The sequence below is a fragment of the Meriones unguiculatus genome (assembly GCF_030254825.1).
Source record: "Meriones unguiculatus strain TT.TT164.6M chromosome X unlocalized genomic scaffold, Bangor_MerUng_6.1 ChrX_unordered_Scaffold_30, whole genome shotgun sequence".
Taxonomy (NCBI): Eukaryota; Metazoa; Chordata; class Mammalia; order Rodentia; family Muridae; genus Meriones; species Meriones unguiculatus.
In genome coordinates this window covers 11,233,231-11,258,356 of record NW_026843706.1, presented here as the reverse complement: position 1 = coordinate 11,258,356, position 25,126 = coordinate 11,233,231, and the positions used below count along the sequence as shown (strand labels likewise).

General features: G+C 38.0%; 1 protein-coding gene across 1 annotated transcript in view; it reads left to right on the top strand.

Annotated features, from left to right (window-relative positions):
* The window catches only part of Tasl (TLR adaptor interacting with endolysosomal SLC15A4), a 203,450-nt gene extending 189,539 nt beyond the window's left edge, over positions 1 to 13,911 (top strand). The window contains exons 3-4 of the transcript XR_009589120.1: positions 7,895 to 8,023; positions 11,258 to 13,911. The gene's annotated coding sequence lies outside the window, so the exon portion shown is untranslated. The remainder of the gene's footprint in view (positions 1 to 7,894; positions 8,024 to 11,257) is intronic.
* Positions 13,912 to 25,126: the final 11,215 nt, after the last annotated feature.

Genomic DNA, 25,126 nt, shown 5'->3' with positions numbered 1-25,126 from the left:
GTGGGTCTCAGGTTGGGCCAATCATTGGTTGGACTTTCCCTCAATCTCTGCTCCCTGTTTATCTCTGCACTTCTTGTAGGCAGGGTAATTTTTGGAACACAAAAATTTTGTGAGTGGGTTGTTGTTCCCCTCCCTCCAGTATTTCTGCCTGGCTAGGAGGTGGTCACTTCAGTCATATATCCCCCCTGTTAGGGGTCTCAGCTAGAGTCACACCCATATCCTCCCAGGAGCCTACCCTGTTGCAGACCTCCAGCTTGATAAAGAGATACCCCCTCCACCTCAGTTTTCCTTCTTATTCCCTGACCTCTCACCTTTCACCCCTGTTCTCCCCACATCTGATCCCCACCCTTGTTTCCTTCTCCATTCCATCTCCTTCCCCACTCCCCTCCATTTCCCTCTCTTCATCCGCTTGTCCTATTTATTCTATTTCCCCTTCTGAGTGACATTCCAGCACCCTCCCTTACACCCTTCTTGTTACTTAGCTTCTTTGGATCTGTGGACTGTAGTATGGTTATCTTGTACTATAGGTATATCCACTTATTAGTGTGTACATACCACGTGTGTTTTTTGGGGTCTGGGCTACTTCACTCAGGAAGTTATTTTCTAGTTCATTCCATTTGTTTGGAAATTTCATGATTTACTTGTTTTTGATAGCTGTAAATGTACCACAATTTTTTTAAATCCATTCTTCAGTTGGAGAGCATCTACATTGTTTCTGGTTTCTGGCTATTACGAATAGAGCTGCTATGAACATAGTTCAGCAAATGTCCTCTTCGTATGGTGAAGCATCTTTTGGGTATATGGCCAAGAATGAAATAGCTGGGTTTTGAGGTAGAAATAGCTCTAATTTTCTGAGAAAGTGCCAGATTAATTTCCAGAGAGGTTGTACAAGTTTGCACTTCCACCAGCAATGGTGTTCCCCTTTCTCCACATCCTTTGCAGCATGTGCTGTCACTTGAGTTTTTTTTTTTTTTTTTATTTTAGCCATTCTGACTGGTGTAAGATGGAATCTTAGGGTCATTTTGATTGCATTTCCCTGTTGACTAAGGACATTGAGCATTTCTTTAAGTGTTTCTCAGCCATCTGAGATTCCTCTGTTGTGAATTCTCAGCTTAGCTCTGTACCCTATTTTTTAATTGGATTGTTTGAATTGTTGAAGTTTAATTTCTTAAGTTCTTTGTACATTTTGAAAATTAGCCCTCTGTCAGTGAAGATTTTTCCCAATCTGTAGGCTGCCATTTTGTTCTGTGACAATTTGACAATGACTTTTGACTTACAGAAACTTTTCAGTTTCATGAAATCCCAGTTTTTAATTATTGATCTCAGAGCTTGTGCTGTTGGTGTTTGTTTAGGAAGTTGTCTCCTATGGCAATGAGTTCCAGACTTTTCTCCACTTTGTCATCTAATAGATTTAGAGTCTATGATTTTGTCTAGGTCTTTGATCCAGTTGGACCTGAGTTTATTGCAAGGTGATAAATACAGGTCTGAAGTGGAAGTTTTTGGTTTCCTTGAAGACTCAGTTTTGTCATGTGATGTTTTGCTGCCAGCTGGGCATGTGATGTTTTACTAGAGGTTGGCTTGTGTGAGGGCATGTGATGTTTTGCTGTAAGCTCTCTCATGTGAGAGGCATGACTTTGGCCAGCTGAGAACATCTATGGTTGGACTCTGAGGAGAGGAGGTATTTACAGAGGTCTATGCACAGTGAGACATGGCTTTTTGGATTGACATAGCTATGCTGATCTTTGTGCTTTGACACTTGTCTTTGCAGAGAGAAACATTCCAGAGAAATTCTTGGGGCAGTCCAACTGAGTCTTGATGCTTTCACTGACTTCGTGTTGGTGCTTGGTGTTGGCTTTTGGACTGGACTGCTGGTATCCTGATGACTGAGTTTGGTAATCCCCTTTAAGGCCCATCAACCCTAATCAGCAGGAAATAGATAAAAGAGGTCTACAGCCCTTTTCCCTACTAATCTCCTACCTAAGGTTGGGGGTGGGGTGGGGTGGAAGGGAGGTAAAGGTGTTTAAGGATCCTAAAGTATGTCTGGAAAAAATTTAAACCTGCACAGATCTATTAGCATTTTTCTACATGCAGACATCCAGTTAGGAACACTGGCTGTTCCTCCAGAACAGAGAACTCTCTGTAGAGGAATATCGAATGGCAGAGAAACACTTAACGAAATGCTCAACATCATTAGCTATTAGGGAAATGCGAATCAAAACGACCCTGAGATTTCACCTTACACCCATCAGAATGGCCAAGATGAAAAACTCAAGTGACAACACATGCTGGAGAGGTTGTGGAGAAAGGGGAACCCTCCTCCACTGCTGGTGGGAATGTAAACTTGTACAACCACTCTGGAAATCAATCTGGTGCTTTCTCAGACAACTAGGAATAACGCTTCCTCAAGATCCAGCTATACCACTCCTACGCATATATCCAAAAGGGGATCAAGTACACAATAAAGATATTTGCTCAACCATGTTTGTAGCAGCTTTATTTGTAATAGCCAGAAGCTGGAAACAGCCCAGATGCCCCTCGACTGAAGAATAGATGCAGAAATTGTGGTACATCTACACAATGGAGTACTATTCTGCAATGAAAAATAAGGAAATCATGAAATTTGCAGGTATATGGTGGGAACTGGAAAGGCTCATCCAGAGTGAGCTGTCCTAGAACCCGAAAGACACACACAGTATATACTCACTCATATAGACATATAACAAGATAAACCTACTAAAATCTGTACAACTAAAGAAACTAATCAAGAGAAAGGACCCTGACTAAAGTGCTCAATCCCCATCCCGAAAGGAAAAGAGGATGGACATCAGAAGAAGAAGAAAACAGGAAACAACCTAGAATCCTGCCACAGAGGGCCTCTGAAATGCTCTGCCCTGCAGACTATCAAAGCAGACACTGAGACTTATGGCCAACTGTTGGGCAAAGTGCAGGGAATCTTATGTAAGAAGTGGGAAATAGTAAGATCTGGAGAGGACAGGAACTCTACAAGGAGAGCAACAGAACCAGAAAATTTGAACACAGGGGTCTTCCCAGAGACTCATACTCCAACCAAGTACCATTCATGGAGATAACCTAGAACCCCTGCACAGATGTAGCCCATGGCAGTTTATTGTCCAAGTGGGTCACATAGTAATGGGAACAGGGACTGCTTCTGACATGAACTGATTGGCCTGTTCTTTGATCACCTCCCCCTGAGGGGAGAGCAGCCTTACCAGGCCACAGAAGATGACAATACAGCCATTCCTGATGTGATCTGATAGACTAAGATCAGAAGGAAGGAGAGGATGCCCTCCCCTATCAGTGGACTTGGGGAGGGGCATGTGTGAAGAAGGGGAAAGGAGGGTGGGAGAGGGAGGAGAGGAGAGAGGGGCTTATGGCGGGATACAAAGTGAATAAACTGTAATTAATAATAAATAAATAAATAAATAAATATGTAAATAAAAAAGACTATGATTTGATTATCAACACTCACATGGGAGCTCACACAGTTTGTAGTTCTAGTTCCAAGGGACCTAATACCTTCTTTCAGCCTTTTTGAGCACTGTTCACATGTGGCTCACAGACATACTTGGAGACCAAACACTCATATAACACTCATATAATGTATAACAGTATATAATAATAATGATAATGATAATGTAATGGTAGTAGATTATTTTCTAAGGTTATTAACTATAGAAAGCTGATTTCCAATACCAGGCATGATTTTTTTCTCCTGTTGAATAGGCTTTAAATCCATTAGACAGTTGTTAGTTGCCACTCACATGTGAGTGCCACTTGTTGAACCTTTATCCATATCTTGTCATGCTGACCACAATAGTGGTTCATAGATTTTGGAATTGGGTTCAATAGATCAATAGAATACTATTTAGCTGTAAGGGAAAGTGAAATGACATTTGAAGGTGAGTAGATGGTCCTATAAAAGAGGTAACCCAGATTCAGCAACACAAATACTGCTGTTCTTTCTCATCTGTGATCCCTAACTCCAAGTCCTCACATGTGAGTACACATCAGCTCACAAATATAAAGGGACCCTGTGGGAGGATTTAGGAGGGGACTATCAGAATATGAAGCAGAAAATGGAATAATGGAGAGGGAGATCCAGTTGAGTGGATGGAAGGAGGTTGATATGGAAGAAGGCGGGATGAAGGACAGAGACCACCAAAATTGTCTTATAAAGTCTTGAGAGCTCATATTATTTATATATATCTAAAATTAGAGACACATGCTTGTGAGTGTACACATGCACACACACATATAGAAAGAGAGACAGACAGACAGAGAGAGAAGGAGATTAAAACACTTGGGCTGATAATGCTCCCTATAACTCACTGTAGATTCACAGTACTGAGGATGAGAGTGAATGGTTGATGAGAATATTCCAAGTAACTCCCAAATCAATATAAACTATTCATGTAGCCTTTGGTTGCTACTCAGATGTTGAGTGTGGGATCTTATTCTTGAAGATATCACACGTGTAGAACTCAGACTATTTGAGCTAGATCTGGCCTTTAAAACCTTTTTCTGTGATCAAGCTTCCATGGTTCCAGAAAATAATGCAAGCAAATAAACAGTTCTGCCCAGCTGCAACATCTATGAACCACGACACTGACCAGCAAAGCAAAAAATATGCATAAAGGTGAAATAAGTGCCATTCATATGTAAGTGGCAACCAACAGCTGTCTCTAATAGACTTAAGACTTAAGACTTAAGACCTAACTCACTCCTGTTGAGCGGTAACAATAATTAAATCATGCCAGGTACTAGAAACTTGTCAGGTGTTTCCATTTCCTGGCTATAGCGAATAAGGTGGCACCTGTGTTTGGGTGGTCTGTGAAGGCAAAAACAGGGTTGGATCTCCTGTCATTTCATTGGGAAGTGGTCTTTAATGTCACCGTTGACTTTTTTTTTTTTTCCAGAGAATGATGAGCATTCAGGTAGCTAGAATGGGCATAGGAGTGGAAAGGGTGAGGTTGTTGCTAGTCATGAGTACATAATTTATATTTATATTTCAACAATTGTGCTCATTAGAGTGCACTATAATAATCATCCTTATAATATTACTTTATATTAAGGTATTTGATGGAAGAAAATGTTAAGAGAAAAGACATTCATATGTAGAATAAATAACTAATTTAAAAATAGCACAAGAGTCATTCATAATCACATTCTCAAGTATAATATAGATAGCTCAGATGATTTAGAAATGAGTTAACTGAAGGAATTTTTTTGCTGAAAAATGTACTTGCTTTTCATTTTCTTTTCATAGAGTTTTCTCTTCCCTAGAGATAGCAAAGCTTTTTGAAGTTATTTAATGGGCCAGAAAACTCACTGAGCTAGTGACACATAGGCAGATGAATTTCCAAAATAGTTATCTCTTGCATAATGTTCTCTACAGCTACTAAATGAAAGGCAGAAACTTCAGGCCTTTGTTCAGGTACTTGATCTAAATCAGTCCACTCTGAATTTTGGAGAGGAGGAGGGAGTAGTGGGAATTGAAACTTGGGATGCAAGCATGTGAAGCAAGTACACTAACACTGAACTACATCCCAGGTCTTAAAGATTTTACTTTGCTGTTTGGAACACAGGGTTTCATACTGTAGTTCATGTAGGCCAGGATTTTGTTAAGTATGGGGATGACCTTGAACTCTTGATATTTTTTATTCCACCTCTGAAGAGTTTGGAACTGTATTACAGGTCTATGAGCTACCATCCTAGTTTTGGAAGTGCTGGGGATCAAATCCAGAGCCTCTGGTATCCTAATTAGGCTCTCTATCCAGTGAGGTACACCCACAGGATGGACTAAATGCACTTGAAAAACAGAATTGGTCAGTGATTATTATTATTTTCCAATTTGGGAACCTTTGTTAAACAGATCATTTGAAGAGCCACACATGTTAAGAAAATGCACTATAGCATATGATCAGTATATATTCCACAATGTTCTTATGGGTACCATATTTTTTTCTGCTTGATTCCCATTCCCTTTAATGAAGTGCCATCACTTTAATTTTTCTAAGGTGAGCCATTCCTTCCTTTATACTCCCAGTCCATGTATATTGCACGATTTTCACACATTGGTACAATACACATATCTCAGGCCTGGCTTGTCAAATAAAGTCAGGCATGTTCAGGGTGCTATCACTATAGATGCCCTGACTTATCAAAAATATTCCATACTGCACACCCAATACCCAATTTGAGACAGCCTTAAAATCTTTACTGTAATTGTTGAAAATTGGTAGCTTTTGTTCTGGACTAGCGGGGCCTGTGTATATCTTTAGCTACTGGAAAATATCTTCATTCTTGAGAATAAGGCTCAAAGGTAGGAAGCTGAGATTTTTAAAAAGATGAATCCCATTTTTATAGTTTGAGTTACCAGATTTATACATTCCTGGATTGATCCATATTCCTTTTAAGTACATCACTACATACTTTTTGTTTTTACTTGCACTGTGTTTTTGTTGGTTGTTAGTTGTTTATAACACAAATACTTTCTATACTGGTACTGGAGGTCTAGCTCAGTAGTAGAGCAATTGCCTAGTAGCAGTAGTTCTCAAACTTCCTAATACTGTGACCCTTTAATACCATTCTTCATGTTATGGTGACCCCCAACTAAAATTATTTAGTAACTACTTCATGACTGTAATTTTGCTTCTATTATTAGTTGTAATGTAAGTATACAATATGCAAGATATCTAATATGCAACCCCCAAAGGGTTATGACCAAGAGGTTGAGATCCCCTGGGCCGGATACCTATTTTAGAAATTCATCTGCCTGTATGTCACTAGCTCAGTGAGTTTCCTGGCCCATTAACTTCACAAAGCCTTGCTATCTCTAAGGAAGAGAAACTCTATGAAAAGAAAACACAAAGCAAGTGCATTTTTCAGCATTTTTTTCACTTTAGCTTATTTCTTAATCATCTGAGGCATTCATATTACCTACTTCAGAGTGTAATTATGAATTCCAGGCCAGCAGACTCATGGCTCTGGGTTAGATCCTTAGCACCACCAGAAAATAAAGCCTACACAAACTACAATGTTAATGCACTTTATTTATTAGTATTAAAAATAGTATTTAAAACACTAGCACACATATTTGTGAGCCATATCAGTTCTTGTGAAATTAATGTTCTCTGTATATATAAATACCCAGGCTTTATGCAATTAATTACTACAAAATGTCAGATATCCATAGGTTTTGTACCACTTTAACCTAAATTTAAAGGTCAGGTACACTAAAATTAGGGCTGAGTTTGTGCAACTAAGATGTGAAGTTGGCTTCAGTTATCTTGAAAACTTAGTGGAGATCTGAAAGCTAATCAGCACTGCATTTCTCTCTTAGCTGACTCTCAAAGTCAAAAATGGCTTCAGTCAAAAAAAAAAAAAAAAAAAGAAAAGCAGCCATAAGATGTTGTTTTATAGTGATTGAAAATACTCCAGGGAATGCAGTAAAGTTTTATTTTAGCATGTAGAATATACAGAATTCAATAAGACCACAAAGCATTGAAATAAGTTCATTCTTACTTAAAAGTAATGTGAGGATGTAGCTGTGTACATAGCTAAAGCTACTTTTTTTCAAACACCCTGTTATTATTTTGTAAGTTTGTTGAGTGTTAGTCCATTGTTTTCCAGGTGCCAACAAATATTTCATTTCATTCCAACAAACAGAAATTCTATAAAGAAGTGAATTAGAAGTTAGTGGGACTATGTGAAAGTGGATGGTGAGTGCAACAAACACCCCCATTCACCCCCACATTCATGCAATCTTTTATTTTAATTCAGCATAACATTATAAGACAGTGTTATTGTAAGTATTTTTAAAAATATTTTATTTATTAAGTATGTAATGTTCTATCTGCATGTACACCTGCAGGCCAGAAGAGGGCACCAGATCTCATTATAGATGGTTTTGAGCCACTATGTGGTTACTGGGAATTGAACTCAGGACCTCTGGAAGAGCAGCCAGTGCTCTTAACCTCTGAGTCATCTCTCCAGCCCTATTGTAAGTACTTTATACCTGAGAAAATTAAGGCTAAAATGTAAGTACATTGGATGAGTTCAAATATCTGATACAAGCTGGTCTCAATATGGAAATCTTGGATTCATTATCCTTTCATTTCTACATTTTAAAACGTCTGATTTAAGTAGGGTCTAAGTATGTGATGCTGAATTAATGAGTGGTTTCCTTTGTTACATTAATGGATATTGAGGAGGGATGCATTTTTATTTAGTCTTTGTATTGACTTGAATTATTTTATAAAACCATGTTTATGTGATTCTACTGCATTGCAATGCATTAATTTTCTTTTCCTTATCCCCAGTCTTCCTGCTCTTCCTATTTCTTTCTTTGCCAGTCCCTCTTTTCTTCCCAAAACCTTATTTTTTTTTTTTTTTTTCTGTTGTAGAGATTTAATGAAAGGAAAATTTTGATTTGCCTAATTGGGTAAAAGATTATACCATTTTTTTTCAAAATTACAGCTAAAATAAACTTTTCTAAAGCTCACTTAAGTATATTGGAAAATACTGATTCAGTTATACCACTCTGTGAGTATGTTTGATCTACAATGGCTAATGGTCAAGTTGAAGAGTAGAATAGAATTGATAATCTTGAAGTACAAGAACCAAAATATATGTAATAATAAGTATGTAAGATCTAGCATATATCATGAGGACTATATCTACTAGTAGCAATGGTTTATTCAAGATTTTTGCTAAATGAGTTAGTTATACTTCCCCTTGTATAAGGAGGGAAAAAGAGTACTTACAAGAGGTGATAGGTATTAATTTGTTTCACTAGAGTAACTTTTTTTCTTTATATAAATCTTAGAAAATTATATCTTATACTTTAAATGTATACGATAAAATGTGTCATATGAAAAGTGTAGCTGGGCTTAGCAGCACACGTCTGTAATCCCAGCATCTGTGAAGAAGAGGCTTGGGCTGCACAGTGAGATCCCATCTCAAGAAGCCAAATGAAACAAATAAAACTGAGTGATTTTTACATAACAGGCAAGGAAAAAAGATGTGATGGGGGCAGGGGAGAAACAAGGACTTTGATGTATGGTAATAAATGATCTTATCAAACATCTGCTCCAGGAACTGTCCTTTCAAGGCCACAGTTACTAATAATATAAGATATTCAACCTCTTTCACTTCCTGACGGTACCTAGCTTGTAATAAGCTTTGCTCTCTATATTTTCTGATCACACATAATATGAAACGCAAAACTGAAAGGGAACATGGAGCTTAAACAAACTAGAACTTCTTAGCTGATCTGCAGCGGTCTCAACCTCAACATATTTTCCATCTGGACTGATCATCTCTCACTCTCCCACATATGCTTCTTTTTGGCTTCCATGATGTTTTAATGCCGCAGCACAGTTTTTTTTTTCTAGTCATACAAGATTCCCAAATAATTCCTGTTTCTCTCTCTACATTTCTCTCTCCACAACACTTTTGCTGGTGTGATAACGCTTCTTTGTATATTTTCACTTTGGACACTTTTTGCCATTCGCACTGTCGCGCCTTGGCTTGAGATCTCATTACAGAGCCGTTTATTGTAACAGACATTTTGTTAGTGTTCACCTGAAAGAGACCTCTCTAAAGTTATCCCTGATTCACATCACTTCTAAAGATATGTGATATCATATTACAGTTTGTGTTTGCACCAATTATCTTACAAAATCTGTACTCCTTTTCCAGGCACTAAGAGTTACTGTCATATTTTCTCACTTGGTTTGTCTAAAAGTTTACTACTCTGTTCTTGTCTCTTACATATAAAACTGTTTATGTTTCCTTGATAATCACTGCTGGCAGATTTATCCAAATTAGAACATCATTATATTCTTAGATTTGATTAGTTCTGAAGTTATATTCTTTCTCTGAGTACACCAGTGACACCTTTATATGACAATCATCATCTTATTCTGCAAATTGTAAATATGTGCGATCTCTTAGCATGCCCGACAGATTGGGAGTTTATTGGGAAAAATGATTATCCAGACTTGTCTTTCTCACAGGGAACTTACATGCAATTTAGACTTTTTATGAAATAAAAACTGATCAAAGTTTAGGCTTGACTTGACCAGAAACATGGAGAATTGTTATTTGTGTGACCTTTATTCAATCATTATATTGACCTTTCTTTTAAACCTCAATATAAACATGAATTTGCTTTAAAATAGTAGATAGTTCACTAATAGGGAAATAACCCCCTTTCTTTCTTTTTGATATTAAAACACAGTTAGGGACTTCTTGTTTTAAAGTATGGAGACAGATAAAAAGCACAGTTCTCTAGTATTTTAAATTTTAGATGGATGCAGTATAAATCATTTCTGGAAGTGACATAGTACCCAACTGCACTACTATATCTGAGAGGGCTGTTACATAAAAGTAATCTTTTCTAAACTCAAACTGACATGGGAACAGTTAAATCTGATTTGTGAGCTACTGAACTGTCATCTTTTATTCTTTCCAAAGACCTTAACAACTTGAAGGTGAGAACAAAGAGAACGAAAGAAATGAAGGATCATTTATTTTTCTTGATGTTTTAAATTGATGTTCATCAAAATCTCCTCTCCATTGACTTGCAATGATACAATTGATGGGTCATAAAACTGTTCACTAAGTTTTGACATATTGGCTCACATTTTTATTTCAGTTTTGGAGAGTTTTTGGAATCAGCTCTCTTTCTGTAGATAAAAATGTGTACTGTTACTTAAAACAATATATATATACATACACATATATGTATACACTGATTTTTTTAATTGAAAATAGTCTTATCTTACACAATATGTACTGACCACAGTTTCCCCTCCCCCAACTCTCCCTAGCTCCACTTTCCTCTCTCCCCAAGATCCATTCCCACTCTGTTTTCTCTTCAGAAAACAGCAGGCCTCCAAGAGAACAGCAAATAAGACAAAATAAGATACAATAAGGCAAAGCAAAATCCCCTCATATCGAGCCTGGACAAGTCAACCTAATAGGAGGAAAAGAGTCGCAAGAGTAGACAAAAGAATCAGAGATACACCTGCTCCAAATTGTTAGGAGTTCCACAAAACACAAAGCTAATAGCCATAACATATATGCAGAGGACCTGATGCAGATCCCGTGATTGCCACATCAGTCTCTGTGAGCTCATATGAGCCTTGCTTAGTTGATTCAGTGGGCCCTGTTCTTCTGATGTCCTTCATCCCCTCTGACTCCTAAAATCTTTCCTCCACTTCTTCCACAGGGTTTCCTGGTCTCCAAGAGGAAGGACCCAATGGATATCTCCAATTTAGACTCTCTCTCTCTGCATAACGTCTAGCTATGAGTCTCTGTTCCCATTGCCATCTGTTGCCAGAAGAAGTCTTCCTGATGACAACTGGACAAGACACTTATCTATGAATATAGCAGAATTAACAGAAGGCATACCAATGTTCATACTCATGGCTTATCATAGTTTTCTAGAGTCCTTCTCCATTATTTTATTTGAAACGTATGAACATAATTCCATATTTTATTTATTCATTAAAGTCCCCTTTCTCTATTAAGGTACAAGAAAGGGCAAAAAATTCATTTAATTTCAGGAAGTCAGCTAATGTAGAAGGACTTCCATGAAGGATAAACTCGAGTTCCATTTCAGTGGAGAATGGAAGTCTCCCTCTGCCACAACTCCAGCTCTTTTTCTTATTTAGAAACAATGGGTCTTGGCATCTCAATGACTGCAGTGTAGCCCAGGGAATGTATGTGAACAAGTGATTGTCTTTTCTTTCTTTTTCTTTACCCTTTGTTTCAGGAGTAAAAACCTTTCATTTGTATCTCTCTCCTGAGGTTCTGAGGTCATCAGAAAGAAAATGTTCTTCTGTCCTCAAACCCCACATTTTATTTGACCTATCTTAGTAGCTAGTGACTGATAGTTTGACAAAGTCTCATGGCTGCTTTGATTGTTATGCTACCCACCCCTGTTCAAATGTTGTTTCAAGAAGGCCTTTCTCATCATGCCGATATCTAGTTTCAAGTCTCCAAAGGTTTCTGCACCTTTGTAGACACTTGAGCTACAGAGCATCCTCTGACCTGCTGTCTACCCTGAATTCATATTTATTTATTTATTTTTAGACAATATTTTGTTTCATAGTCCAGGTTTCCCTGGAACTTTGTATATGACCCAGGCTGGCCTCAAACCGGAGATCTCCCTGCCTTGGTTTCCTGAGTGCACAGTTATGGGAGTGGGCTGAAATGTCTCACTTGTCTTATTTCATAGATTGGATTTGATTTTTAAATGTTTTTTGAGATTTTATTTACTTTTATATGTATGAGTGTTTTCCTAAATGTCTGTTCTTTGTGCATGTAGTACCCAACGAGGCCAAAAGAGGCTGTCTGATCTCCAGGGACTGGAATTACAGACAGTTGTTAGCTGCTATGAGGATGTTAGAAATTGAGTGTGGACCTATTGGAAGAGCAGTCAGTGCTTTTAACTCCCGAGTCATCTCTTTAGTCCCTAGATTTTGTTTATTTTTAATTTTTTGCCATATTCATGAATATATCAGAATGATACATTATTATTTTTTCAGTGCAAAACCATACATCTCACATTATATACAACAAATTATAACACCATTGTACTCCACTAACAAAAAAGCTATGCAGTTTGAGTCATTGTTTCCCTTTATTTTGCCAGTTAAAACAGGAGTGTGTTTCCTTACTGTTAAACTTACTAAAGCCCTGGCTTGCTTTGGTCCACAGGATGTAAACTACAGCAACTATGTTAGATGTAAGCTTCAGAATTATGATGTTACACTTATACTGTGTACTTCAGGCTTTAATCTAAAATTGCCATGGCACAACTAGTCTACTGATCTGAGGATATTGTGAAATGTGGGGCAGAACTGGATTTCACCTAAAAGCTGGTGTTAACACACTGAGGTAACGTGTGATCAGCTGAGCCTCTTCAGCTTTGGATAGATGTGAGGAATATAGGTTAAGGATTATTTATCAATGATACTTTGTACTTATTTATTAGGTAGAAATAGTTTGTTGATACCATGTGTAAGAATTTCAGTTTGCAGTCAGATAGATTTATATAACCTACCAAAAGATTCAGCATTAGCTTATATAAACATAATCATGTATATAAGCATGATGTAGATAATCACAACTATCATAATGCTATAGAACTAAATGAAATATTTACAGTATTAGGCAGGATTCTGTTTAATATTATTGCTATACTTATAGATGCATTGCTACTTTGGAGACTAGTAACCTAATGATATAACAGACATTTATGAATTTCAAGATAAGGATTCTATTTTAGAGTCCATGATGACTTAAAAAGTAACTCGGGGCCCACACATCTTGCATCTTTAGCGTAATGTCTGTTGAATGTTATAGCTGTACTACTTGGGGCATATAAGTAATTGGCTTAGAACTGTTTTTCTTTAAAAAAAAATAAAAACATTACTTTACCTCCATCCCTTGGAATATAAATTACAATTCATATACTGTAGCTGGCATGTCTGACTTATTTGTGACCAAGTTTTTGGGTAAATACAACTGGGATTTATTTTGTAATTTTCCACATGTCAATAGAAAGCAGCTTTCTGTTCCCCTCCCTTGCCATCAGGTCAGAATAAATAGACTCTTGATACAAAGTTGTGGCCAAAGGTTGAAATTTCCATGTGATTGATGGTCAAAGCACTTACTGGCTGTACCTCCTCTTCTTGTATATTACTTCCTAAGCTGGGATATATTTTGTATAAAATATTGAGACAGTCACAGTTCTTTCTGACTCTCATGTGCCCTTGAGAGTGAAGAAAACCAGTTTATTAAATAAAAAAAGCACTGACTTGTGAATACATTCTGTAAAGTCTATGGTTAGTTTTTACTCCTTTAGATATATAGTGTTCACATATGATTTACTAACCAATGAAGCTACCAACTCTCAGATCCTAGTTAAAGTTTTTCTGCAGAAATTTAAATTTAAATCCTAGTTAAATTCTGCAGAATGAATAGAGTCCGTGGAGAGGAAGTGCTCTCTTTACTTATTGTAACAATTTCTCTCTGCTGAACTTCTATTTCCATAAAGAGAAAGCCTGCAAGGGAGTGCAAGCAGGCAATTGTAAAGACTTTATAGTTGTCATAAATCCAAACTATGCTAGATTTGTTTTTGCATCTTTCATTTTGATATATATTGCTAATGAAATTGGTACAACTGTTTCGACCTCAATTTCGTCCCTAATTACGTGAACACATGTGCATGTGTCCAGCATAGGTATATATAGGTATAGCACTGTTTTTATTTTCATTTAGATGGTGCTGAAAGGTGACTTGAGCAAAGATTTGTGTACATTCTTTTTTAGTGAATCAAAGTTGATGTTTATTAAGAGAGAGACATGTTACTGGGATTTTGGATAACTTGCTGTATGGATAAACTTTAAAGGAGGGAGAATTCCACGTAAATTGGGACAGGGGGTAGGAGGTGGCAAGTTCTAGGAATTGTCTGGGATTTCCCAGAATAATTGTGCCTTAAAAAAGTTTTATATAAAAGATTTCCAGATATGTCATAATATTGAATGTATGATGGGAGAAGGCAATTTTGGAAGGATAATGATAAAAAGATGGCATAATGAAAAGTCATCCGGTGGACCCTGGTAATCCTCTCTAGAGTGGAGCTGTTGGAAAGTACATAGTTTATAGAATGTGACACCAGAAGGCATTTGCAAGCATTAGGAATAGAAAATGAAAACACAGGGGTTTGCAAGTTGATACTGTAGGCAACCGAAGTCTCATTCCCTTGAGATGCCCTAGACAGAGCTATCATGCAGAAAACTTCACAGAATTGTCTCACGGAAGGAAAAAGGAGCTGATTATCTCTATGTTCCATTCCTTTGTTGATAGTGTCTCTTGAAGTTGTTAACTTCAAGACACTTCTAGTCTGCCTTCCATAAGCAAGAGTCATTATTATAGCCCTCAGGGAGAGGGAAGGAAGGCAATATGTACTTGTCCACTCAAGCAGCAAGAGTCCTACAGTCAGCAGAGGGAGCGTGGGTGAAATCCCAAAGGGTATGTTCTACAGGGGAGAATGCTACCTTTATTTTTATTTGAAAAATAGACAAAAGATATTAGCTTTTCATAATTTCCATATTTAAAACAAACTGTTTCGTTCTAAATAATCAGTTGATGGAATGAAATAGTTCCAGGGCTCTGTTCTGTTTCCAGGAGGACTTATTTCAATTTAAAGTCTTTCATTCCTTTTTTCAAAATAACTCTGGTATAACGAATGTGTCAAAATATGGAAGCTAGGATTATTTTTCTCACAGCTAAAAGCTAAAGTGAGAAAAAATAATTTTACCCCCAAACTTACAAATTTATTAATTTTTCTTCTATGCAACTTGCTTTTCCTAGCTCGCATTTTCTAATTTCAAGTTTTTTTATTATGTTTTCTGGCCACTAGATGTCACTGTACACCAGACTAATATCAAAATACTTGCCTGCAAAAGCTTAAAATTACGTTCTTTGCATGGATGAATTACATGTAAGATAATATGATAATCAGAGCTAAAGGTCACATGGCAATGAAGAGAATCCTCTATGAAGAAAACTATACTCTGGTTTGAACACAGGTGTCTTTCCAGAGACTGATACTCCAACCAAGTACCATGCATGGAGATAACCTAGAACCCCTGCACAGATGTAGCCCATGGAAGTTCAGTGTCCAAGTGGGTTCCCTAGTAATGGGAACAGGGACCGCTGATGACATGGACTGATTGGCCTGCTCTTTGATCACCTCCCTCTGAGTGGGGAGCAACCAGGTCACAGAGGAAGACAATGCAGCAACTCCTTATGAGATCTGATCGACTAAGATCAGAAAGAAGGAGAGAGGGACCTCCTCTATCAGTGGACTTGGGGAGGGGCTTGGGGGAAAAAGGGGGAGGAAAGGTGGGATTAGGAGGGGATGAGGGTGGGGTTTATGGGGAGATACAAAGTGAATAAAGTCTAATTCATAAAAATAAAAAAAATTACGTTCTTTGCTGATGTTTCAAAAATTTATTGACAAACATCCCTTTAAACTGCTAACTTTTTTTTTCTAGTTATATATAGTAATAAACTATATAAACTATACTAAAATTCACAGACTCCAAAACCGTAAGTAACAAGGAGGTTCTAAGGGAGCTTCTAAGGTCACTTTCACAAGAATAAAGTTCAAATGATAAAAGATCTGATCATCTCTCAGGGAATCTAGAACCTTGCAGGGATTTTGAAATAATGACTCACCCAAGCCCCATACATATTGGTCAAATGAGAACTAACTATAATAGCTCATATTTACATATTTCATTTAAAATGTTTTCAGTATTTCTGAATCCATTTTAAACTGAAAAAAATCGCAAAACTTTATACGATACGACATCAAACAACAAATTTCTGGAAATTTTCTTTTACTTGATAATTTAGCAAAGAGGCGTTTATAGAGACTAGGTGGAGAGCATATCGCATTTCTATTACAAAGAAACTCCATAGAAATAGTAAAACTAGGAATTGTTTCTGACGTGAACTCATGAGCTTCCCCTCCTCCCTGAGGGAGGAGCAGCTTTGCTAGGCCACAGATAAGGACATTGCAACCCCCTGAAGATACCTGATAAGCTAGGGCCAGAGGGAAGGAGAGGAGGACACCCCCTCTCAGTGGACTCGGAAGGGGGCAGGGAGGAGATGAGGGAGGGAGGGGAGAATTGGGAGGGAAAGAGGGAGTGGGCTACAGCTGGGATACAAGTGAATGTATAAAATTATTTAAAAATAAAAAAATTAATATAAAAAAAGAAATAGTAAAACTTTAGGCCGAGGTTGAACTCATACACACACACTAATCTCCACTCTTACAGAAACAAAACAGCCTAATTTGTTTTTTTCCTTTATTTATTATTATTGTTATTTATTACAATTTATCCACTTTGTATCATGGCTATAGCCCTTCCCTCCTCTCCTGCCAGTACCACGCTTCTTCTCTCATCTCCTTCCCTAGTTCACTGATAGGGGAGGTCCTCCTCCTCTTCCATATTACCCTAGCCTATGAAGTCTCATCAAGGCTGGCTGCATAATCTTTCTCTGTGGCCTGGTAAGGCTGTGCGCTCCCTCCCCCACCCAGAGGGAGGTGATCAAAGAGCCAGCCATTGAGTTAATGTCAGAGACAGTCTCTGTTCCCCTTACTAGGAAACCCACTTGGAGACTGAGTTGGGGTTTTAGGTCCTCTCCATGCATTGTCCTTGGTTGAGGTATCATTCTCTTCAGGGCCCTCAGGACTCAATTTTTATGACTCTGTTGGTTTATTTATTTATTTATTTATTTATTTATTTATTTAGAGCTCCTGTCCCCCCAGGTCTTTCTATCTTCCCCTTCTTTCATAAGATTCCCTGCCGTCTGCCCAAAGTTTGGCTCTGAGTCTCAGCCTCTGTTTCAATCCCTGATCAGTAGAGTCTTTCAGAGGCCCTCTTTGGAAGGCTCCTGTCCTGTTCCCCGTTTTCTCCCTCTTCAGATGTCTGTCGCGTTTGTCCTTCTGAATGAGGATTAAGTATCTTCCTAGGGTCTTCCTTGTTGTTTAGCTTTTTTAGGAGTATAGATTTTAATGTTTATCCTATATTATGTGGCTAATATCCACTTATGAGTGAGTATATACCATGTGTGTCTTTCTGTTTTTGGGTTACCTCAATCAAGACAATCTTTTTAGTTCCCACCATTTGCCTGCAAATTTCATGATTTTCTTGTTTTCAATAGCTGAGTAGTATTCCATTGTATAAATGTACCACAATTCCCGTATTCATTTCTCAGATGAGAGACATCTAGGTTGTTTCCGGTTTTTAGTTATTATGAATAAAGCTGAGTACTTAACGCACATGTGGCTTCAAATTACAGAAACTTGTTCACTTACAGATCAGGAGGTGAGACATCAGAATAACTTCCACTAGGCTAGATTCAAATTGCTGCCCAAGCTTCTTCCTTTGGGATGCCTTAGGAGAGGATTTGTTCCTTGTCTTTTTCAGCTTCTAGAGGTTGCTAAAATTTTCTTTTCTGGCTCATAGAGTTTTCCATACTTTAAAAAAACAACAAGGCACCTTGACTTTTTCTGGTTCCTTTTTTTTTTCTTCTGCTCAAGAGCAGAGAATCATCTTTTTTATTTAATTATTTTTATTTTTATTAATTACAATTCATTCACTTTGTATCTCCCCTGTACCTCCCTCCCTCCTCCCCTCCCAATCCCACTCTCCCTCTCCCCCACCCGTGTTCCTTTCCCAGTCCACTGATAGGGGAGGTCCTCTTCTCTTTTCTTCTGATCTTAGTCTATCAGATCACATCAGGAGTGGCTGCATTGTCATCTTCTGTGGCCTGATAAGGCTGCTCCCCCCTCAGGGGAAGGTGATCAAAGAACAGGCCAATCAGTTCTCCGACATACACTGCTTGGCTTGCTCTCTGGTTCCATTTTTGCATCTATTTTTATCTTATAAGGACCCTTTTCGATCTCATTGAGATTCACTGGAACAACCAAAATTATTCTACTTAGCTCAAGTTCCTGATGTCAATCAAATCTGCAGTGGTGCCTTTGCCACATAAAATACCATTTTTGCAGATTTCAGGAAGTAAAGCATGGAAGAGATATTTTTTAACTTACTGCAGCAATGGTAAAGTAAATGCCTCATTTCAGAGGCCATGATCAGTAAATATAACTCTGATATGTTAAAACATGAAATGTTATGATAGAATATCAAGTGCTAATTTGACAACATGATGTTGTGTCAATGAATAAAATGTTGTGTCAACAATAAAATGACGTATTTTTGGTCTGTGAAAAGTCACTTGCATTTAAGTTTCAGGGAAGTTTAAAGAACATTTCAAATTTATTATCTGATAATTTCATACATCTATACAATATATATTTATCATATCCGTTCCATCCTTACTTCTCCTGGAACCCCCAACATATCCCCTCCCAGCTTAACATCCTTCTCCTTCTTCTTTTGTATAACACACTGAGTTCAATTAGTGCTGCCATTATGCTCAAGTGGGTAGGGCCAGCCACTGAAGATGCACAAGCTGCCAGCAGCAACATTCCTCAAGACAAAATGACCCTTCACTAGTAGCTGTCACTTACCAATACATCCTCATCTAAGGATGGGGTATTGCTATCACCTCTCCCATATGTGCTGCAATGTTGACTATCTTGCTCTTGTGCAGGTAATTGTAGTTGCGGTGAGTTCATGACTACAATGGTCATGCCATGTCTAGAAGATGACGTTTCACAGCTCTTATCCTTTGGCTAACTCTTTCTTTCTTTCTTTCTTTCTTTCTTTCTTTCTTTCTTTCTTTCTTTCTTTCTTTCTTTCTTCTTCTTCCTTTCTTTCTGTCTCTTTTTCTCTTTCTCTCTCTCTCTCCTTCCTTCTTTCTCTCTCTTTCTTTCTTTCTTCCTTCCTTTCTTTTTCTTTCTTTCTCCTTCCTTCCTTCTTTTTTTCTTTTTATTTATTTTTATTATTAGTTACATTTTATTAACTCTGTATCCCATCTGTATCCTGTTCCCTCATTCCCTCCCAATCTCACCCTCCCTCCCTCATCTCCTCCCTGCCCCTTTCCAAGTCCATGGATAGGGGAGCACCTCCTCCCTTTCATCTCACCCTGTTTTATCAGGTATCTTCAGGACTGGATGCAAAATTCTCTGTGGCCTAGCAGGACTGCTCCTCCCTTGAGGGGTGGGGAGGTCAAAGAGCCCACCATTGAGTTCATGTCAGAGATAGTCCCTGTCTTTCTTTTTTCCTTCCTTCCTTCCTTCCTTCCTTCCTTCCTTCCTTCCTTCCTTCCTTCCTTCCTTCTTTCTTTCCTTCCTTCTCCGTGACTCACTTTGTAGGCCAGGCTGGCCTTTAACTAACAGAGATCTTTCTGCCTCTGCCTCCCTGAGTGCTGGGATTACAGGCATGCACCACTGCTCCTGGCTGCCTCTCACATTCTTTCTGTACCTTCTTTTGCCATATTCCCTGGATCTTGGAGGGGCCTATATAGAGAGGTCACATTAAGAGCTGAATACTCAACAGTCACTCTTTCTCAGTATTTTGACCAACTATAAATCTCTGCATTGACTGATGTACACTAAAATTTCTCTGACCATATACGGTTTAAAACACAGTACTGCGGACTCAGCTCACACACTCCTGTATTCTAGGTAGGCCCAATATCACTGAGTCACACCCTCAACTTTCAGTTTGTACTCCAAGAAAGTGTCATGTATAAGAAAATGATTACTTAACTCAGTACTACAATACAGTGTGTAGAACACACTGTGCACTTCTGTTGAATTTAATCATGTTCATCTTTTTGTTATTACAATAAAATAAGTTTATATACTTTTGTAAAGCAGCATTAATTTACTGCTCAGCAAAAAGACTATGTCTATACACACATATGTCTTTTTCTTAAGGTACTTTCCCTTTTTTTCAAATCAGGCTGAAAAATTGAAGAATGCTGAAGGTTTCATAAGGAAAAGTACTGTGAGTTTATGGAGAAAAAATAGATGGCAATTTTAATCTCACTATTTTCATTTCATATTTGTCATATGTTGTTGACATTTTCTATGTTACCCAATCTTGAACATACTTGAAACTATTATTAAAAAAATTAAGGACATTTTGTCAGCACTCCAACTTATGTGGAATAATTATATTAAAGAGACTATCATTTGAATACTTCAACTTTACACAGAGTTTAAATTATGCATTTCACTAATATGCAATTAATTGAAGTAGAAACACCTGTACACTAATGTCATCAAATCAAGTGTATAAGTAGAATGTACACTTAAATGAAGTGGCCTATCTTCTTACATTCACATATGGTAAATTTAAGATGTCAGCAGAATTAAACACTGCTCAATTATAAACAGGCCACTTAAAGACTTGCAGTCTTCTGGAGATACAGGCAACTTCATTTATTCCAGTTGGATGAGAATGATATATACTCCACACAAATTTGTCTTTTGAATGCCTGCCCATTATCATGTAACTTGTCCTTCACATATTTTTATTAGTTCTGTTTAGGAACAGCTTCACATTTATACTTAGTAGTATTTAATATATAATTCAGGCAAATTAAGGTTCAGTGAGTGACCCTGAATCCCTTGGTGCTCAGCAAATAATTGTGTTCATAATCAGTGAATAACCAATATCTGTCCTCTTTGTTTTCTTGTTACTACAAACATAGCATTATTTTCTAGGACATGCTCGACTAAATAATGCACTGTGCTTATTTCTCTATTTTCTAGCTAGAGGGCCCACTGAAATGTGAGTCTATGTTGTTGATGAGACATTTTGAATAATTTCTTTATTTTTGTTTCATGCTTATGATTGTTTTACTTCCTGTGCATGGTTTTCACGGAGGCCAGAAGATGGCATGTCCATTGAAACTGGAGTTATAGACAGTTGTGGGCTGTTGTGTGCGTCCTGGGAATCAAACCTGGGTTAGCAGCTATTCCTTTTACCTGTGGAGCCATCTCTCCAGCCACATGTTGACAAGACATTGATTCCTCCTTAAGGAAGTTCATAAAGCAACCCTGTGCCATGTCCTCTTAGCTTTTCATTAGTTCTTATTTTCACTGACTAGGAGTCATATATGACAGATATTACTCTAGCACTCATACTGGAACTTTTAAAATTTGGTTTTTCAAGACAGGGTTTCTCTGTGTAGCCTTGGCTGTCTTGGACTTGCTTTGTAGATCAGGTTGGCCTTGAACTCATAGCCATCTGCCTGCCTGAGGTGTGTGCTACCATGTCTGCCTGGACTTTAACATTTTTTATTATTATCATTTATTACAGTTTATTCACTTTGTATTCCAGCTGTGTCCCCCTTCCCTCATCTTCTCCCAATTCGACCCTCCCTCCTTCTTTACCCCCTGATATATTTTTTAAGAAGATAATTTTATTTTCTAAATGAAGTAGAAAGCCTTTTTACGTTTTAGGCAAGATAATGAAATGGTTTAACTTAAATTTTGAAGAGGCCACTCTTGTTCTTCTACGGTGAGGAAAGGAGATGATATAGGAAGCTCATGCACCAAACTGAGTGATAAATGGAAGTCAGAACCACTGCTTGGGCTGTGAAGACACATATTTATGAATTTGACCTCTGAGAGTTCTTATTCTTAGAACTGGGAGTATTGTGAAAGTGTGTGTGGAACTTACTCATCTCACAAGTTCCCAGATGATGCTGATGCTGCGACCTTGAGACTACACTTTGAGCATAACTGACTGCTCTTGGAAGGAATCCAAAAAGCCAAGGTGTAGAGTGGACACTGGAGTTGCAACCTCATGATTTTCCAAGAGTTCTTGGCAGTGGGAGAAGTGTGATGTTTAAACAGTATTTCCTGACTGTGTGGCTTCAGTTTCTGTGGCACACGAAGCATAGGGTGGTTTTATAATCTTAATCCTTCTCTTTTTTACCCTCCGATCTTAGTCTCATCCTAGCATCTTCTTTTTCATCAGTGTCCTAATAATGGCTCCGGAACTTTTATTTTGTTTTGGTGCTCTGGAGATCACACCTGGAGACTTCTGCCTGCTAGACAAGCACCATAAAGCTAAGTATATTCTGAGCCCTATTTTGGAGCTTTAAAAACCCAGGAAAATAAATTTTTAAAAAATATTTTCAAGTCAGGTATGATAGCACACACCTTTGATTCCAGAACTTGAGAGGAAGGTAGATATCTGAGTTTGAGGCCATTCTGGACTGTAGAGCAAGTTCCAGGACAGCCAGGGCTAGATAATGTCTCAAACAAAAATAACAACATCAATAACAAACATCAACAACTTGGAACCAGGCTTAGTAGTGAATTCTTTTAATTAATTAATTAATTAATTAATTAATTAATTATACAGTACTCTTCCTGTATGTGTGCCTGCACACTAGAAGAGGGCACCAGATTTCATTATAGGTGGTTACTGGGACTTGAACTCAGGACCTTTGGAAGAGCAGACAGTGCTCATAACCATGGAGCCATCTCTCCAGCCCTAGTACTGAATTCTTAAAATCTTAGATTTAAGAAGGAGGGTCATGAGTTCAAGTACAGTCTGGACTACATGAGTAGCTTGAGGCTAGCCTTTCACAGAAAAATATAAACATGCTTTAAAATTTTTGTATTAAGGTATAATTTACAGAGTAAAAAACATTCATCTCTAAAGTAAACTGCTCAACTCATTTTGTCAAATGGACTCACAATGTTTCTATTATGCTGGAAACTGTGGTGCAATCACTTAATGAAATAACAATCAACAGTGAAGTATAAATCAGTGTATAACTACATGAAAAAATATCCAAAAGATTCTTCAGACTAAAGTGAGCATGGATTTTACCTCGTTCTCTTGGTTATAGACTGGAAAACTGGATTTTTCTTTTCTTTTCTTTTTTTTTTTTTTTAGTTTCACAGCTATGAGAATCAATCCCTGTAATGAAATCTTTGTCTCTATCTCTAATAACTCTATCTATCTATCTATCTGAGAAAAAATCCTTTCCTTCCTTCCTTCCTTCCTTCCTTCCTTCCTTCCTTCCTTCCTTCCTTTCTTTGTTTCTTTCGTTCTTTCTTTCAGTTGATTGACTTTGTATTCTGACTGTAGCCCCCTCTATATCTTCCCAGTCCTACCCACCCTCCCTCTTCTCCCTCTATGCCCCTTCCCTAGTTGACTGATAGGGGAGGGCTTCCTCCCATTCTATCTGACCCTAGCCCATTAGGTTTCATCAGGGCTGGCTGATTCATCTTCCTCTGTGGCCTGGCAAGGCTGCACTCCCCAGAGAAAGTTGATCAAAGAGCCTGAAAACAGAGTTCATGTCAGAGACAACCCTGCTCTCCTTACTAGGGAACCCACTTGGAAACTGGGCAGGGGCTCTAGGTCCTCTCCATGCATGGTCCTTGTTTGGAGTATCAGTCTCCGCAGATATGCCTGGGCCCAGGTTTTTTTTTTTTTTTTTTTTTTTTTTTTTTTTTTTTTTTTTTTTGGCTCTGTTGGTCTCCTTGTGCAGTTGCTGTCCTCTCCAGTTCTTTCTATCTCCCTCTTCTTCCATAAGTTTTCCTGTACTCTGCCCAAAGTTTGGCTGGGAGTCTTAGGATCTCCTTCCATACCCTGATAGTAAAGTCTTTCAGAGGTCCCCTGTGGAAAGATCTTGTCCTGTTTCTTGTCTTCTTCTACTTCTAATGACTATCCTGTTTGCCCTCCTGAGCAAGGTTTCACCCTCTTCCATAGGGTCCGCTTTGTTGTTTAGCTTCTTTAGGATTATAGATTTTAGTATGTTTATCCTATATTATATGGTTAATATTCACGTATAAGTATGTATATACCATATGTGCCTTTCTGCTTCTGGGGTACCTCACTCAGGGAGATCTTTTCTAGTTCTCACCATTTGCTTGCAAATTTCATGATTTCCTTGTTTTTAATTGCAGAGTAGTATTCCATTGTATAAACGTACCACAATTTTTGCATCCATTTCTCAGTAGAAGGACATCTAGGTTGTTTCCAGATTCTAGATATTATGGCTAATGCTGCCATGAACATAGTTGAGCAATGTCTGTGTTATATGGTTTAGTGTCTTTTGGATATATGCCCAGGAGTGGTATAGCTGGATCTTGAGGTAGCACTCATACTAATTTTCTGAGGAAGTACCAGATTGAATTCCAAAGTTGTTCTACAACGTTACATTCCGACTAGCAATATAGGAGGATTCCCTTTTCTCCACAACCTCTCAAGCATGTGTCATCCCTTGAGTTGTGTTGTTGTTTTTTTTTTTTTTTTTTGCCAAGTCCATGGGCTATTTATTTATTTATTTGCTATTTACTTTTAAACTTTTATTAATTACACTTTATTCATTTTGTATCCTCCCATAAGCCCCTCCTTCCTCCCCACCCAATCTCACCTTCCCTCCCCCTTCTTCACGAATGCCCCTCTCCAAGTCCACTGATAGGGGAGGTCCCCTTATCCTTCCTTCTGATCTTAGTCTATCAGATCATATCAGGAGTGGCTGCATTGTCATCTTCTGTGGCCTGGTAAAGCTGCTCCCCCCTCAGGAGGAGGTGATCAAAGAGCAGGCCAATCAGTTCATGTCAGAGGCA